This window comes from Pteropus medius, unplaced genomic scaffold, assembly GCF_902729225.1.
Source record: "Pteropus medius unplaced genomic scaffold, Ma_sr-lr_union100, whole genome shotgun sequence".
Classification (NCBI taxonomy): domain Eukaryota; kingdom Metazoa; phylum Chordata; class Mammalia; order Chiroptera; family Pteropodidae; genus Pteropus; species Pteropus medius.
Window position 1 is genome coordinate 26,834,904 of NW_024346667.1, and position 16,578 is coordinate 26,851,481.

Consider the following 16,578-nt stretch of genomic DNA (forward strand, 5'->3'; position numbering starts at 1 on the left):
AAAAAAAATTCTGGGTACAAACCTCAAGGTTTTCTACACGTCTGGAGGCAATCGTGCTGTCATCCAGTAAAACAACCTTGCAACTAATTTCCCCATTCCTACAGCTTGTTTAGGGCCAGAGGTTAAAAAAAAAAAAGAATCTCAATGGTTCTTGGTAAGTTGGCCATGAATGTACCTGCAGGACATTTGCAGCCTCTGAGTCATGTCTAAGGACCCAGAAAAGTCTGACCATGATGTCCAAACAGCGAGAATTAAACTCAGCAATCTACTAGCTCGGCTTTGTTAGGTGGCTGACTAACCCACTGTTTTTCCTAGAACAGTCTGGCATGCATGTTGTAACAGGCACTAATTAAAAGTATGATTAATCAAGTTTGGGTGGAAAATGCTCACGATATTCTGTTTGCAAAGTGAAATGACTCAAGGCTGACTTTTTAGGGTGAGTAAAATCAGTGACACTGCCCTAGTAATGTACTAACCCAGTGGTAGACTCACCCATAGCTAGATTAAGTTGTTAAGAATTTAAGCCTGGAGTCAGTGACAGCAGCATGATCTATGATTAGCTTCAAGATGACATGTTTCACAAACCCATGTTCCAAGACAGGGGAACATTATTCATGGGTGTTTGTAATAATGAAATTTTAAAAGTGCAGAAAAATTATCAACAGCTACTCAAGTTAATGAAATGTAAAACCGTCGCACATAAAAACTGGCTTTGGCAAGTATGCCCTGCTCACATATGATAAAGGCAGTGATAACTATGGTCAGTTTTTCTTGATTAGCAGTCACTAAAAGCAAAAACAATTATGAAACAAATCGTGAAAAATGCAATTATTTACTTTCCTTTGAACTTTCTGTTATAAACAAATATAATTTTTTAGATTATAAATTTTCAAAATGCATTTTTTAGATTATAAATTTTCAAAATGCATTTGAAAAATCATTATTGTTATTTATTATTTGAAGACAAAGGGAAAACCATTAAGATAACTGGTCTGACCCACTTAATTTTGTTCCCCAAAATATATCGTAAGCTTCTTTAAGTCAGCATAGCACCTTTCACTTTGTTTTGTGTCCCTCTACGCTACCTCATTCTGCTATCTTTTGTATTTTAAAGATATATGTGGCATAAAGTAAACACTTTATCCATTAGTTTACATAACGGCAGTTATTGTACACCCGCTATATGCAAACATCATGATAAGTGGAAGTGACTCACTGGTCAGCAAGATGTGGTAGGTGGAGGGGACATACATTCCAGGTAAAGAGGCAATGACGACAGCAAGTGTGAAGGTCCTAACAGAGCTAGGAAAGGAGTGCTGTGAGAATTATGGCTGGGGGTGGAAGAGATTGGGAAAGGCTCTATGAAGTGATATCTAACTTGTGGTCACAAGTTTAAAAGGACAATGAAAACGAAATCGATTTCAGGGAAACGGGACTGCCATGCAATGCTTAGGGGCTGGAGTGATCGTGTTTGGCGCTTGGAGAGCTTCATGATGAGTACAGTGTGACATGAGACCTGAGAGGTAATTTGCTAGATTTCACTGACAACAGAGAAGGTAACATTGACATGACATAAAGGAAATCATCACTTCATTTGACCACTGTTTCTTTTAAAATATCATAATTTGAATGTAAATGTGTATTTGAAGTGCTCAAAGATCTTTATTCATATTAGGTAGGGTGGATGGCGATGGTGAAATTAAGTTTTATCTCGATTGCTTATATTGTTTTTCTGCTTAAACCTCCTAATAAGTCAGGCGGGTAAATCTTAGTGTTCTGGAAAGGGTGCAGTATGGCTAAGACATGGGGCATGTCAACAGAAGAGATTAGACATGAGTTTTGGGCTGGAGAGTTAGGCAAGGGGCAGATAATGGAAGCTGTTACCCTGAGGAGTTTAGACTTTACCCAGGAAGGGTGTGACGCTGATTTTTTTTTGTTGCTGTTTTTTGTGTTAGAAAAATCACCTTAATAGCAGTTGGCAAATGGAAAGGAGGGAGAAAGATTTGTGTCAGGGTGAAAGTGTAGGAGATTGTTATATATGAGGAATGAGAAGAGTCCAAATTAAGGGTATGGAAGGTTAAATGAGGAGCAAAGGAAGACTATGGATATATAAGGGAGACAGAATTGAACACGTGAAGTGAGCAAAGGAACAGTGTCAGTGAACACTCAGGATTTTAGCTCAGGAGACAAAGTGTTACAAAGACATCAAGGTTGGGAGTAAGTTGAAGCATGGCCAGAGCAAAGATATGAATTCAGCTGTGGACAGTGTTTGAAGTGCTAGGGCAGATCTGTCCCAGAAGTGGACATGCAATTGTGTCATTAGAAGAGAGATGATATTTGAAGGAGAGGATCATATATGCAGGAGAAAGGATGGAATTTGGGTGCAAGTGAATGCTGCGGCCATAGGCAATCAATGTATAATACTCCTCTTTGCCTGCAGAGTTTGAAACCGATGGGGAGCTGGACACAGGAGCTGGACAGAGATGGAAACATTACCTTGATTACTGGTAAAGCTGATTGGAGAACATCGTTCTATTTCTGAGGCCAAAAGGATGCTGGTAGAATTTCACCCAAAAGTTAGTCAGCCAGCTGTTCCTATCCCCAGGTTTCCTCGCATCTGTGGATTCAACCAACCATGGTTTGAAAACAGTATTTTTGCATTGTCAACCATGGATTTCAAACTGCGAATTACTAACTGGATCGAAAATGGTTTTCAATTTGTGGTTTGTTGAATCCCTATATTCAAAAGACAGGCTCAGTTGACCCTTGAACAACAGTGGGTTAGGAGCACTGAACCCATTGCAGTCGAAAATCCGTGTATAACTTTTGATGCTGCAGTCAGCCCTTCACAGCTCCAGACTGAACCAACCAAAAACAGTATTTTCTATGGGGATGAGGGTAGGGAGTTGGGAGCTCAAGGTTGGGAATCTGCAGTTAGGAATGAAAAGTACTGTTTTTGATTTGTAGTTAGTTGAATCAGCAGATGAGAAACTGATGTGAAGTCCGACTGTATTGAAAATATCTGCTCCTAAGTGGACTGCACAATTCAAACCTGTGTTCAAGGGTCAACTGTATAAGTAAAAACTAAAATAAAACAGTTGTTTATCCTAAGATTTGAACATGGAAAATAAGCTAATGGGAGCCTTAAAGTAAACACCCTTAAGATCTTGAATCAATTTTCTATGTTTTAGGTTTGTTTTTTATTATTAGGACTAAGTACAGTGGTTTCTTCTGTGTAGATATAGGCTTTTATGCTCAATTTAATCTAGATGGTATTAAATAGACTGAACAAGTTTTAAAAAATCTAATTTAATTGCCTACAAAGATCAAATTAATTGTACAATCCTGATATTTCCATCACACTTTGTATAAGCAATGTGAGTTGAGACTTAGATATCAAGAGATCAGGATTTGAGTCTTGCCTTCGCCTTACAGAATTAAATAACATTTGTAACCCTAGTCCTTCCATAATGGAGTTAATATATACATTCTACATGGTACCCTGCTGTGATATTAGAAGGATGCTATGAATCATGAACATTTGAAAGAAGGTTGGAGGTTCTCTGAATCTCATCGTTAACTGTCATTACCAATTGCAGATGCCAGTAAAAACATCATTTCTTGGATCTTTCTGCAGTGAAAAATTGGGAAATCAGTCAGACGCCCTTATTACTTGTGTGAAATATCTGTTTTGAAGAACCCCGCCACTTAAATTACGGGGCTGCAGTACACGATCCAGACATCTTTACATTGAACTATGTGCTAGGGCAAACATGTTGAAATCTTTTGACTTATTGAAAACACAGCTCCACATTGTGCTCGGTGAGGTAATAGTTTCCTTCGCTGTGACGCAGTGCGCACTGCTCTTTAGGGTCCTGCACCTGGGCCATCTGTCTGCAGTTTCCTCTGCTAGTCTCACTTGGAAATCTCAAGATGGCATATATCTCCTTAACTTTTTCTTGACAGACAAGTTAAGAATACCACCGTGGGCTCTGGTCTCCCAGAACAAGTAGAAAACGGTCTTGCAGGCATTCGAAATTTACAGCATCCTGTGCCTCTGGATATCTTTGATACAAATAACTGTTCATTTTGAAATTTCCGCAAATTATTTTACCTGTCAGAGTTTAATTCACAGACAGTAGATGCTACTAACTGTATAGAAAACTAGCAATAATATAGGTTCAAGAATATGCTTGAAAAAATGTCAATGGCTGTGGTAATAAAATCAGAGTGAAAAACTTCTTACTCGTTGTATGTGGCCTCTATCACTGTGCTCCCAAGTAAACACAACAGAGCACCCAGCTTCTACTAGATGCTATTTGGTTTGCCGTTAATTATATAGTGTCTTAAGCATTCACTAGTCAATACAACCCAAATGCAACAGCCCTTGTGCCCAAGCCGTAGCGCTCAACCACATGTATGTTTACAAAAACAGGTTGTTTCTGAATATGAATGTCAAGTTTTAAATGACTTCATGTAAGAAAAATGCTAGTTATCATCACGATAATGATAGGCCCGGTCCTGGCTCCCGAACCTCAGAGAATATTCTCATGCACGTGTATATCTCTTACTTCCCACTCTTATAAAGTCTGCCACCACCACAGTCATTTAAGTTGGCCCAGAGGCAGCTTTCTGGAGAGCAAGGCCAAAGATCACAAAGTTTTGTCCCTATCCGAAGCTTGGCAATAAAATAAGCCATTGCTTTTTCCCATGGAGAAGAATGAGGAGGGGCTGGAGAGAAACTGGAAGAATTGCTCTAGGTGAAGTCCCTTTACATGGAAATATGAGCCTGAATCAGTATTCCCTCCAAAAACCGACCGTTAAGATCAGGGCGGAGGAAGAAAAGGCAGAGCAGTGATATGGCGATGACCTTATTTGCCTTTGGGTTCCTTCATTATCACCTTCCAGAATCCCAGAATAGGTGCCGCAGCTATATGTTCTCATTGTCATGTATGTATCTTCATAGTTTCTGGTCATTTAGAGGTATTTGTCTCACGCTTGTCCTCTCCTTTAGTTCGTGAACATCAGGAGGAGGCACCTCGGTATCCCCGGTCCCTAGCCCCGTGCCTGGCACCCTGTGCACATGGTGCTGAGAAGGTAACGGGGCTTTTCCTCCGTTCATCCTCCGTAACACTCTTGGAAATGATCCCTTACTGCAACTCACAATAATTGTATATTAAAATTTCATCTTTCTTTTTTCGCTTTGAGAATTTTTATGTTTATCCGAGCCAAACTGCTGACATATGCCAACGAGCAAGATCTCAAATGCTCTGGAGAATAAAAGTTTTGCAGGTTTTTTTTTTTTTTTTTTGCATTTGAAATTGAAGAGAGGACAGAGAAAGATTGGAGAAAGCAAGGCGGGGATTGGATTTCAGGATAGTTAACAAGATTCTGTGCTCTCTTGAGGGGGGTTAATACCCCCCTTTGACGGGTATTACTTCTAGCACAAAATTTCATCTTTCTACCTAACTAGATATGACCTTGGGTTGTCATTTAGCCTTTGTTTCTTAACCTGTAAGAACATTTTTGATAACTCCTGGCTTTCAAAACCTGATAGTCTAAACATCTAACATATCCTTCCATGTATCCTAATATTAGGCAATTGGAAGTTATTAGCCAGTGAGTTTAATAGGCCCAAACCACATTTTCCTTCACATTCCTTTAGGAGGAAAGAAATAAGCATCCTCTCTTAGTACTTACGCCCTTAGGAAACAAAAGAAGTGACAGTTTACTCCTTGGCTCAGCAGTTTATAATTATCAATAATGTTAATGATTATAGCAGGAACACTCTCCAAAGTCCTCTAGCAGAACATATTCTTCTAGAATTCTCTGTTGGCATCTCGGAGAATTATCCTCTCAAATCATAGAGCCTGGATCTTATTTTGCTGAATTCCTTCCTGGATAGTTATTATCTCTTCTCGCCTTCATCTTCATCTCCTTGTTCTCTTCTGCCTTCCCCTTCTCTTTTTGCCTCTCCTTCTCTTTTCCTATTATCATTAAATCTGAGGGCCCTTATTCCCTTCACTCATTGCAAAGTCACACGTTAGTTACTTCTTGGCACACCTCTGCATCACACTCGCGGGCCGCTTGCAGCCTTGTTAATGTTTCCATTTTTTCCTTTGTAAGCATGATTATCCCTTGTCCTTTACAGAGGGCTTCATTGCCTGCAGAAATCTCATCCCCGTAATTCTAGAAGACTTTTACTTCCCTGGGTATTTCTGCCCTGAATTTTGGCCAACTGCGTCTTACAAAGTCAGCAGGTTTCTTCCAAATATTATCATTAAGTGTTTCCTGTGTGAAACCCTGTCCTTTCCAATGCACTTGGAAGAAGGAAATAGAAAAAAACAACGTGGGTATTTGTATAGTATCTTTTCTTCTTACAGCCAACTGCCTGTGGATCCTTACACAATTCCAGCAAGAGTAAAGTAAACTGCCGATGGTGCTGGGCAAATAGAGGTTAAGACGTTAGAAGTCTGTCCTAATGTTCCATAAAGAGTGATCAGGCTTGCATGACCTCCACAAAGCTGTTTGAGTTTAATTCCCTGATGCCAGGGAACCTGAATACATTTCAAGAATCTGAGGCATTACTATGCCATCTGCAGTGAAGTACAAAGCTTGCAGACTACCACCTAGGTCTTTAGGTCGTTAGGCGGTTATTGGCAAGGAGCCAATGGTTCTGTAGAGTAGCTCAGGCCTGGGAAGAGTTGAAGTAGGGGTGGGGACTGACCACTGATGCTTACTTTTCAGGTCCTAAGTGTCTGAAATGGGAGGGTGGAGCAGTTCTGGAAGACAAAACAATACTTTGTAAGTGGGCATGATGGGTCGAGAAAGGACTAGAAAAAATTTGAAAAGGAACTTTGGATTCAAGCTGTTATTAGAAAGAAGAATTGTTGATGTAAAAGTAATGCTGTCTTGTTGAAACTTAAATAATTCTCAGAGGCCTCGAGAGAAAAAAATTGGGGGTTCATATTTCCATGAAAATATTATATAATTGTCTTTTGTTTTTTTATATTAGTCAAGAAGATATAGGATATGTTTATTAAGATATATTTATCAGGTAATTTTTTTTTGCCTTCTCTCTGAGATTCTATTTAAATTTAAAATAATTTTGAAAATTATTAACATGCTTGACTTTATTTCTATTCCGAGTGCATTATTTTTGCTCTAATTGTCTTCAGCTATCTATTCACCTAAGAGTAGATTTGGATTTATTATGGTAGAAATGTAAATAGAATGACTGCGAAATCATTAAGCTTTTGACATGCAAAATATCATTATGCAGTAAGACAATTTCCTTTCCAATGAGATCATTTTCTTGAGGGTTTCTAAAATGTATTTTCCCCTTTTAGAATAACAACCTCCAATCCTTGAAAAATTATTTCATAGAGTTCTCCAACTGTGTAGAGAAAATACCCCTAGGGGCTGGAAGGTTGGCTTTGATAAAAGAGCATAATAGAGGGGAAAGTACATTCCTTCTAGGCCTGAGTATGGTGAGATGAGGGAGAGGAGGTAATGAAGAATGCACAGCTTTTAGGGTCGCGTGTCCTGATTTTCCTACCCATGTGTAGCATGTTATGAGAAACTCCGAGGAAAAAGAGCTGCTGCAGTCATACCACATTAAGACTCTGGAAAAGAGGCTGCTTCTTGTGGGATATCCACCTACAAACTGGTTCTTGAGGACATGGTAGGTCTTGGAAGTAGCTGAGGCTATAAATGGGGTGTTGCTCTTTCTGGGTGAGGTAGCTCTAAGTTAGGGCTGCAGAGCAGACTGCCTAACCCTGGTCTCAGTGAGAGTCTCAGACAGCCTTTGAAGAGGCCTGATGAATCAGTGGGAGGGAGCTAAGGTGTGTCTCAATGCAAAAGCTCTTCAGGAGCGTTTCATGAACAAAAAGAGTCAATCTCACAATCTCCATGACCGAGCTCCTTAGAGACCACAGAAGCAAGAAGATACTGATGCCCAAACTTCAGCCCTTCCCCAACCATGAGGTCCTGTGAATACCCCTCCAGCTTACACATTCAGACACCGGCTACTTAAAAGTCTGTGTGTGTGTGTATGTGTGTGTGTGTGTGCATTTTCTGAAGAGACAATGGGCACTACCAAGGGTCTATTAAAATAATTAGTTGGACTAAGTTTAAATTATATTGAATCTCCCTCACATCTTCCCTCATTCTTTCCCTCCCTCTCTCTATGCTTCCCTTCCTTCCTTCCTTCCTTCCTTCCTTCCCTTCCTTCCTTCCCTTCCTTCCTTCCTTCCTTCCTTCCTTCCTTCCTTCCTTCCTTTTTTTGCTTCTTTCCTCCAATTAACCAGTGGTGAACTTGGGAGGAAGACCAGATTTATTTTTTGTGTCCATATTTCTCTCTTCTGGGCCAGCACTTCCATCTCTTTTCAGTCACAATTTTCTCTTTCTTAAGGTGTCCTAATGCCACATTTATGCCTTCTATGAAAACATCCGGTAGTAGGCAATAAAGTGATATTAATACTAATTTACTTCTTTCAGAAATATTTATGTTTAAAATAAGTCCAGGAAAGGTCCAATGCTTAAATCAAAGAAAGAGAGGCAGTAGTAAACTTTTAGGATACTTAGGTCAATTGAGCGAGAATTTCGGCAGTGATTTTTTCTTTCAGAGCTCAACACATATACATATGCTGAGTTGGGGCTTGAAGTACCTGTAAAACGACTGTTATCCATTCCAGACCACAGGAATCCCCATTATTTCTAAAGTTTTCTTTTCTATAAAATGCAAAGTATTTGTCTGGGCAGTTGTACTCAGGAGCTAGCTAGCCTTCCAGGGAACAAGTGCCAAGTGCGAAGCAGGGAAGGAAGGGATCTGATCAGAAGCGACAGAACTGGCCTGATCTTCATGGCGGGGGTTTGCAGTGCATCTCAGATGAGGCGTCAGCAACATTGTCTACTGCTGCCTCCCTGCTGAGAAGCAAAAACCAATGTTGGCAATCTGGGAGTGAGTGAATGGAGATGAGGGGGTTGAAATTTTGGGGGGACACAGCTTTAAATATCTTTAGTTATTTCTCAAATAAAGGCTGGAGAAATTTTTAATGGTGTGAATCACAGTTCATTTTCACAAAGTGCAAGTCTGCATCTGTTATTTGGCCTTGGATGAATGTGAAAAATGAATCTCAGCCTCAATTAATAGAATGACAATTATGAATGTAATAAGCAGAGTAGAAAGAGTAACGTAGGTTGATAAAGTAAATAAATATTTGTTGTACTGAAGGTGTAAACAGGTGTTCTGTCTAGAATGAAAGAAATTTCCAGATTATAGTCACAAGGAATTACATATTATGAAAAAAGAACAAATAGGTCATAGCATGCATTAAAGCAATTTTAGAAAAAATAACTTTTAAGCAATTAGCTTGTTGCAAAAGAAAATGCCTTTCATGGAAGTTAAGTATAACATAATTAACCCAGTTTAGGATAGTTGGACTGGAAGAGTGATTCTGTGTGAGCTTTGGGGTCAGAAAGTCCTGGATTTAAATTTTGGCTCAGCCTCTTACTGACTGAATGACTTTAGGCAAGTCACTTAAAATCTCTGTGAGACACTCTCATTTGCAAAAAAATATTGCTAACACTTATTACAAAGTATTGCTTAGACTCTCAGATTTTAATTTATACCATTGACTAGGGAATCATAAGAGACCAGGCTTAGATCTTTTACTCTACTTCGATTGCATTTGGGTTAGCAGAGCAGGTTCAGTATTGTCTGTTTCCTTATCACACACACAGAGCTATAAAGGAGTTGAAGATGTATCAGAGAAGTGAATTCAGAAATGGTTAAAGTTGATAAAGGCTATGGGGAAGATTAGAGCAGCAAAGACAAACAGAAGTATTGGTGGAGAAGAGAGGTTATAATTTTAAATAGTGGCATTTAAGAAAATTTGTGAAGGAAATAAAGGATTGAGTCATGTGAATATGCGGGGAAAGAGTGATGTGGAAAAAGGAATTGCAAGTGTAAAGGTTCTGGGGTGGAAGCACACCTGGGCATGTTCCAGGAACAATAAGGAGGAGACCCAGGTGTTGGCATGAAGAGAATAAGGTAGACTTTGGGTATAAGAAAGATATGAGATCAGAGTGGTAGAGGGGGCCAGATCATCTAAGGCCTTGTGGGCCATTCTAAGGATTTTGGCTTTTCCTATCACTGAAAGAGGATGTTGTTACAAGGTTTTGATGGAATCACTTCTTTTTTAACAGGGGCACTTTGGCTACTACATTGAGGTAAGATGTAAAGGAGCAAAGATAAGGGCAAGAAGACCTGTTATGAGGCTATTGCAATAATCTATACAAGAGATGACAGTAGTCCATAGAGAAACAGGAAGCCTAGTAGTTTGCACTCAGGTGGTAGCACCACCTGTGCTGACATATTGAACGCATGGTCAGAAAATGAAGGATTTTGGCTGAGGCCTCTGGAAGAATGGAGCTGATATGCACTGGGATGGGGAAGATATTAGGAGGAGAACGTTTGAGAGAGAAGGTTAAGAGCTCAGGTTTGAACATGTTAAGTTCTAAATGACTATTAGACGTCTAAGTGAAGTTATTGAGTAGGTGTTTGGGTGTGTGAATCTGAAGCTCAGGGGAGATGTCCAGGCTAGGGTTATAAATTTGAGAATTATCAGCATATAAATGATATTTAAAGCCATAAAGCTGGATGAGATCATCCAAAGACCAAGGGTAGAAAGAGAAGAGAAATGGTCTGAAGGCTCAACACAAGAGTAAATCAATGTTAATATATTGGGGAGAAGAGGCAGAACCAGTAAGAGACAGGAAAAAAAATGGCCAGTGAGATAAGAGGAAAAGCAGGTGAATGTGGTTTGCCAGACGTTAAGTGAATAACACGGTAATATGGGGGATGGAAGTCAACTAAAAGACATCTGGGAATTGAGCATTGGGCTTTAACAGCTTGGAGGTAATCTGTGAATTAGGTAAGAGCAGTTTTGTGGGAATGGTAGTTGTGAAATAATGGAAAAAATATGTGTTGGTCTCTGCCTCTGATTCTTGGCACAGAGCTCCTAAAGCCATCATATTTCCTAGGTGATAAGAACATTAGGAACATCCTTTGTTCTAATATTTGGGCTTTGACTCCAGTTCCTGACACAGAATTGATAAGTCCCTTGGAATTTCCTGGGTGATAGGAGTGTTTTTGTTCTAATGAGGTGACTCTGGGTGGGCTTCTGGATGGCCCCTAGTTTGGAGAGGTTCTGGGTTGGTGAAAACATTCAAATGTCAGGAGAGTGGCACACCCCAACTCCATGGGGACAGAAATTTCTGCACTTGGGACCCTTCCCAACCTCACCCTGTGTATCTCTTCATCTGGCTGTTCATCTATATTCTTTATCTTATCTTTTAATAGACTGGGAAACATAAGTAAGTGATTCCTTGAGTTGTGTGAGCTGTTCTAGCAAATGATTGAACCCAAGGAGGAGGTTATGAGAACCTCGATTTATAGCTGGCCATCAGATGTACAGGTGACAACCTGATCTTGCAATTAGCATCTGAAGTGGAGGGAGCACTCTTGTGAGACTGAGTCCTTAACCTGTGGGATCAGATGCTACCTCCAAGTGGGTAGTGTCAGAATTGAGTTAAATTGTAGGACACCCAGCTGGTATCAAGAGTATTGTTTGGTGGGAGAAAAACCCCACACATTTGGTGACCAGAAGTGCTGTGAATGTGGTAGCAGTGTGAGAGTAAAGGGGACACAGGAGTAGTGTTTTTCCTACTCAATATTTAAAAAGGATAATTAGACCACTGAAATGAAAAGAGGACTACTGAAGACAGCAAACTTTTTCAGATATTTTGTTGTAAAAGGAAGGAGAGAAATGGAGTAGTAACTAGGCGAGTATGTGAGATCAAGCAAAGTGTTTTTTTTTTTAAGATGGGAGAAATAATAGCATGCTTTACATGCTGTTGGAAAAGATCCAGAATAGAAGGAAGATTTGATGGTACTGGAAAGAAGTGGGAGGGTCATGAAACAATGTTTTCAAGCAGATGAGAGGAAATGGAATCTAATGCATAAATGGAGTGTTTTGGCTTTGCAAGGATAATGAGCAGTTTATCCAAAGTTATAAGAGAAGACAGAGCATATGGACTTAGATGCAGGTAGCTTGGTGGATATAATGGTGGAAGCTTATGAAAATTCCCTTCTGACTGCTTTTGTTTTCTCAGAGAAACAAGAAGCCTGGTTCTTACTTGAGAAGTTGAAGGAGCGGAAAAGGGAATGCGTCAGGTGACCAGTGGAACCATCATTTTGGACATTTGCTTTTCGCTGGCCCCATTCATTTGTGTGGATATAGGTGTGGTATATGGTTGAGGTGAATTTCACTGAGAGTAGAAGTTTGTAAAGTAAATATGAAATAGGAAGAAAGAAAGAAAAGGAATTTGAAAGTATATGCAATAGACTGATTATAATTATTGATCATAGATTTCAAACTTCAAAGAAGTGAATGAGTAGATGATGGAGGTGAAAGGTAGTAGAAAATGGTAGGATCTATTGATTGTAGATTATGGCGAATCAAAAATTTGCAGAGCTGGGAACTAGAAGGAGTTAGCAAGAGAGAGAGAGAGAGAGAGAGTGGTGGTTGGTGACTTAAATGCTTGCTATGGAGATTAGAATAAGGATTTTAGATTTTATTATTAATTGAAAAAAGAAGGAATGATAACACAAGATCTTTTTTCCTTCCTTCCTTCCTCCCTCCCTCCCTCTCTCTCTCTCTTTCTTTCTCTCTTTATTTCTTTCTTAAAAAAAACCTCACTCTAGCTTCTCTTTTGAGAATGGGCTATAGGCGGGGCCAAAGAACATGAACAACAGTAGGAGGTCATGAGAACTGGAGAGATTTGGGGCATATTTTAGAATGAAGCTAACAGAAATTGCTGATGAATTGGATGTGGGGTGAGCAAAAAGAGAGAATCAAATATTATTCCTAAATTTTTGGTTGAACCACTGGTGACAACTGGTGCTGTGATGCTGGGGTTAGAAAGGAGGATTTCCTCTAGGAGGGAGGCAAGAGCTCTCTTTTGAGGATATTCAGCCTGAGATGCTTATTAAGTGCCCAAGAAGAAATATCGAATAGTTCATGAGTATATGAATCTAGAGCTCAAGAGAGGGGTCGGGACTGCAGTGTGATGATGAACAGGAGAATGATGTTTAAACGAGTGGATCTGCATGAACTCATTCAGGGAGTGAGACTCGAAAGAGGAAAAGTGTACTTTTGTTCATCCATTAGCCCAAGGGCAAACATAGGAAAAAATGAATATCTTTAAACAAATAAAAAGCAAGGTTAGTAAACAATTAATTTGACTTTCAAGGAAGACAGATGATCTCTTTTTTAATTCCTCCAGGAAGAGAAGACAAAACCACCTTCCAGATGTTGGGCAGCTGGAATAAACTGTCTTTGTACCTCCACGAGCTTCACCAATCCTCTGTGCAACACCTCCGTTCACCAGGTCAGACCATTACCACAATCTCTAATGAACCTATTTCCCGCTCCCCCAATTTTTGGTAATAGAACAGTTACTAAATTGCTCCAACATGTTCTAATATTTAATGAGTCAATTGATATTTCTTTTCATATTGATGCATTTAATATTTTAATATTTAGGCCAATCATGTAGAACCATGAAGACAATGGTTAAAGTCTCAGGTCCTCAAAAGATTATAAATAATCCATAAATAGTACTGTTAGGATAGTAAAGAAATTTTGAATTTTTGGTTATGATCGAAGAATATCTCATGAATAAACTCTATTTCACATGAAAACTAAAAAACTTTTAGCTTGTCAAGAATTATTTACTGAGAAGTTTTTCATATAAATACATTGCTCTTTTGCCACATAGAAAATTTAAAACTTTAAATTTTTTAAATTTTCCTTTGCTAACCTACAAGTATACTAATCAAATATGTTTTCGTGGTTAGATAATGATTTTACCAGGATCTCTAAGTATTTTAGTGATGGATCAGCATTCGATCCCCCGTTTTGTGCACAACAAAGAGAGGGGTACTGAGAGAAAAGATAGATTTTGTAACATTCCAAAATGAATTAAAGGCAGAGTCAAGGAAAAAAAATCTCAGAACCCAAACAGCTATCGCTAAAATCTGAAAAATGTGTATTTACCGTAGTTATTTGCTTTGATATTGTTTTCTCTTTTTCTCTCTTCCGTTCTTCCCCTCTCCTCCCCTCCCATGCCTTCTTCTTCTCTCTTCTTCCTTTATCTTTTCCCTTTTTCCTTTTTTGCCAGAACTTTTTCTGATCAATGTTCGGATTCAGTAGTGGTTGTATCCTCTGTTCTTTCACAAGAGGTTCCCTTTAGCTTCACCATTTAACTATGCAGAGAATCCAACTCAACAGATACGCGCTGTGCACTTACTAAATATTAGGTATTATGCATGTTCTATCATGGTGAAAACATATAATAATATATGTCTTTTTTGGTACAGTAAGTTCTATAATAGAGGAAGAAAGGAGTTATAACACAGCTTCTTGAGTATGGACTTTGGAGTCAGTCTGCGTGGTCCTAGTGTATGATGTTGGGGAAGCTGCTCAACCTCTGTATACCTCAGTGTTATGGGATGAATTGTGTCCCCTCAAAATTTGTATGTTGAAGTCTTGACCCCCAATACCTCAGAATGTGTCTGTATTTGGCGATGGAGCCTTTAAAGAGGCAGTTATGGTAAAATGCAGTCAAATGGGTAGGTGCTAATCCAAAGTGACTGATGTCCTTGTAAGAAGAGAAAATTTGGACATGGATGTGTGCACACAGAGGGATGATCATGTGGAGACACCCGGAGAATACTGCCATCTGCAAGTCAAGGAGAGAGGGCTTGAAAGGAAGCAAGCCCATCCACACCTTAATCTTGGACTTATAGCCTCCATAGCTGTGAGAAAATGAATTTCTGTTTTTAAAACCACTGTCTGTGGTATGTAGCCTGTGATGAAACTCATGTCAAAATTTTTAACATACCATGCTGTTAGTATTCCTTAAAGATTAATTAGGATGCTTTTAGCTGAAAATTAAAAAAATAAATAAATTCAATAACAACATGTTAGAAAGTAGGTGTTTTGGAGTTTGGTTAATTTGACAATGTCATCAAGCACCCATGTGTTTTCTAGGTTTCCATTGTGCCATCCCCACTTAGTTGGCTCTCAAGGTCATAAGAGGTTCTCCTAGGCATTGCATCCTGACTGAACACTGTTGAACAATGGAAGAGGTTATATTATTTTCTGGTGTCATAATTTAGATATTTCATCCTCTCACTTCTTGTCTCTATTTCAAATTCAAGTCTCTCTAGGTAACAGTCCTTCCTATAATCAAATTCAAATATGGCTATGCAATTCTTCCCCTAAATGCATTTTTCTACTGGTATTCTCCCAAGAAACAATTCCCTCTGTGTGCATTGGAATCCATGCTCCTTGACACTGTCAGTGCTTTGCACAACACTCTATCTAGGTCCTTGTCTTAAGTGATGCCTAACTCTGGCTTCCCCAGGAAGCTCTCTTTAATAAAGGATTCTCCTGCCCCTATTTCTAATGTATCATGAGTCAGGAAGTGGGAGTAGCCAGTTTCTCAGTTGCCTAGTGTTGTTCCTAGGACATTACATTTGACTCTTGTCTAAACTACTCCTTTTTAAGACTGGAGTATTACAGCTAGATACACTTCTACTTTCCCTTCCGATAAACTGGACAATGACATACTTATCAGGAACATTAATTTCCACGTTGCATGCCTCCTTTCGATCCTTATTCTTGCCGTGGTCCTGGGGACTTATCATCATAAATGGTTGTTCTTAAAACTAACCTCAAAGCTTCTTTCTTTCATCCTCTCATCCTCTCTTTCTCTCTCCCTGCCTGTCTCCCTTCCTCTTTATCTGTTCCTCCCTTCATCTATCTCTCCCTCTCACTTCCCCCTTTCCTTTCCCTTTTCCTCCCTTGTCCCTCCCTTCTTTTCTCATTTTTTTTTCTTTCTTTTCAGCTTTATCGAGGTTCACTTGATGGGCAATAAAGTGATTATATATATAATGGTCCGATACGATAAGTGTATGAGTTATCTATTGCTTCAGAACAAATTGTCCCCAAAGCTTAGTGATTTAAAACAATAAACATTTCTTATCTCAAAGTTGTTGGCAATCGGAAATCTGGAAGCAGCTTAGCTGAGTGCTCTGGCTCATGGTTCCTCACGAGGCTGAAATTAAAGTGTCAGCCAGTTACTGTTGTCTCAGTGTACAGCAGAGGATGGTTCCACTTGAAACTCGAGCACAGGCCTGTTGACGGTTTCAGAGATCCACTTCCAAGTTCACTCATGTGAGCCGGTGGCTGAAGATGCCAGTCCTTTGTCATGTGAACCTCTCCATGGCAGTTTGCTTTCTTCAGAGCAAGGTTTGCGAGAGAGAGAGAGAGAAAGAGAGGAGGAGGAGGAGGAAGAAGAGGAGGAGGAAGGGAGGGAGGGAAGGAAAGAGAAAGACAGAGGGAGAAAGTGGGGGTAGAGAGAAAGAAAGAGAGAGGAAGGATAGTTCTCAGGCTGAAGCCATACTTGTTTTTTGGAAACTAATATTGGAAGTGGCAACATCGCTTC

The 16,578-nt window shown here is 39.5% G+C and overlaps 1 long non-coding RNA gene across 1 annotated transcript in view; it reads left to right on the forward strand.

Annotated features, from left to right (window-relative positions):
• The window catches only part of LOC120613478 (uncharacterized), a 51,468-nt gene that overhangs the window by 21,886 nt on the left and 13,004 nt on the right, over positions 1-16,578 (forward strand). The window contains exon 2 of the long non-coding RNA XR_005655715.1: positions 13,351-13,455. This is a non-coding gene — a long non-coding RNA (uncharacterized LOC120613478). The remainder of the gene's footprint in view (positions 1-13,350; positions 13,456-16,578) is intronic.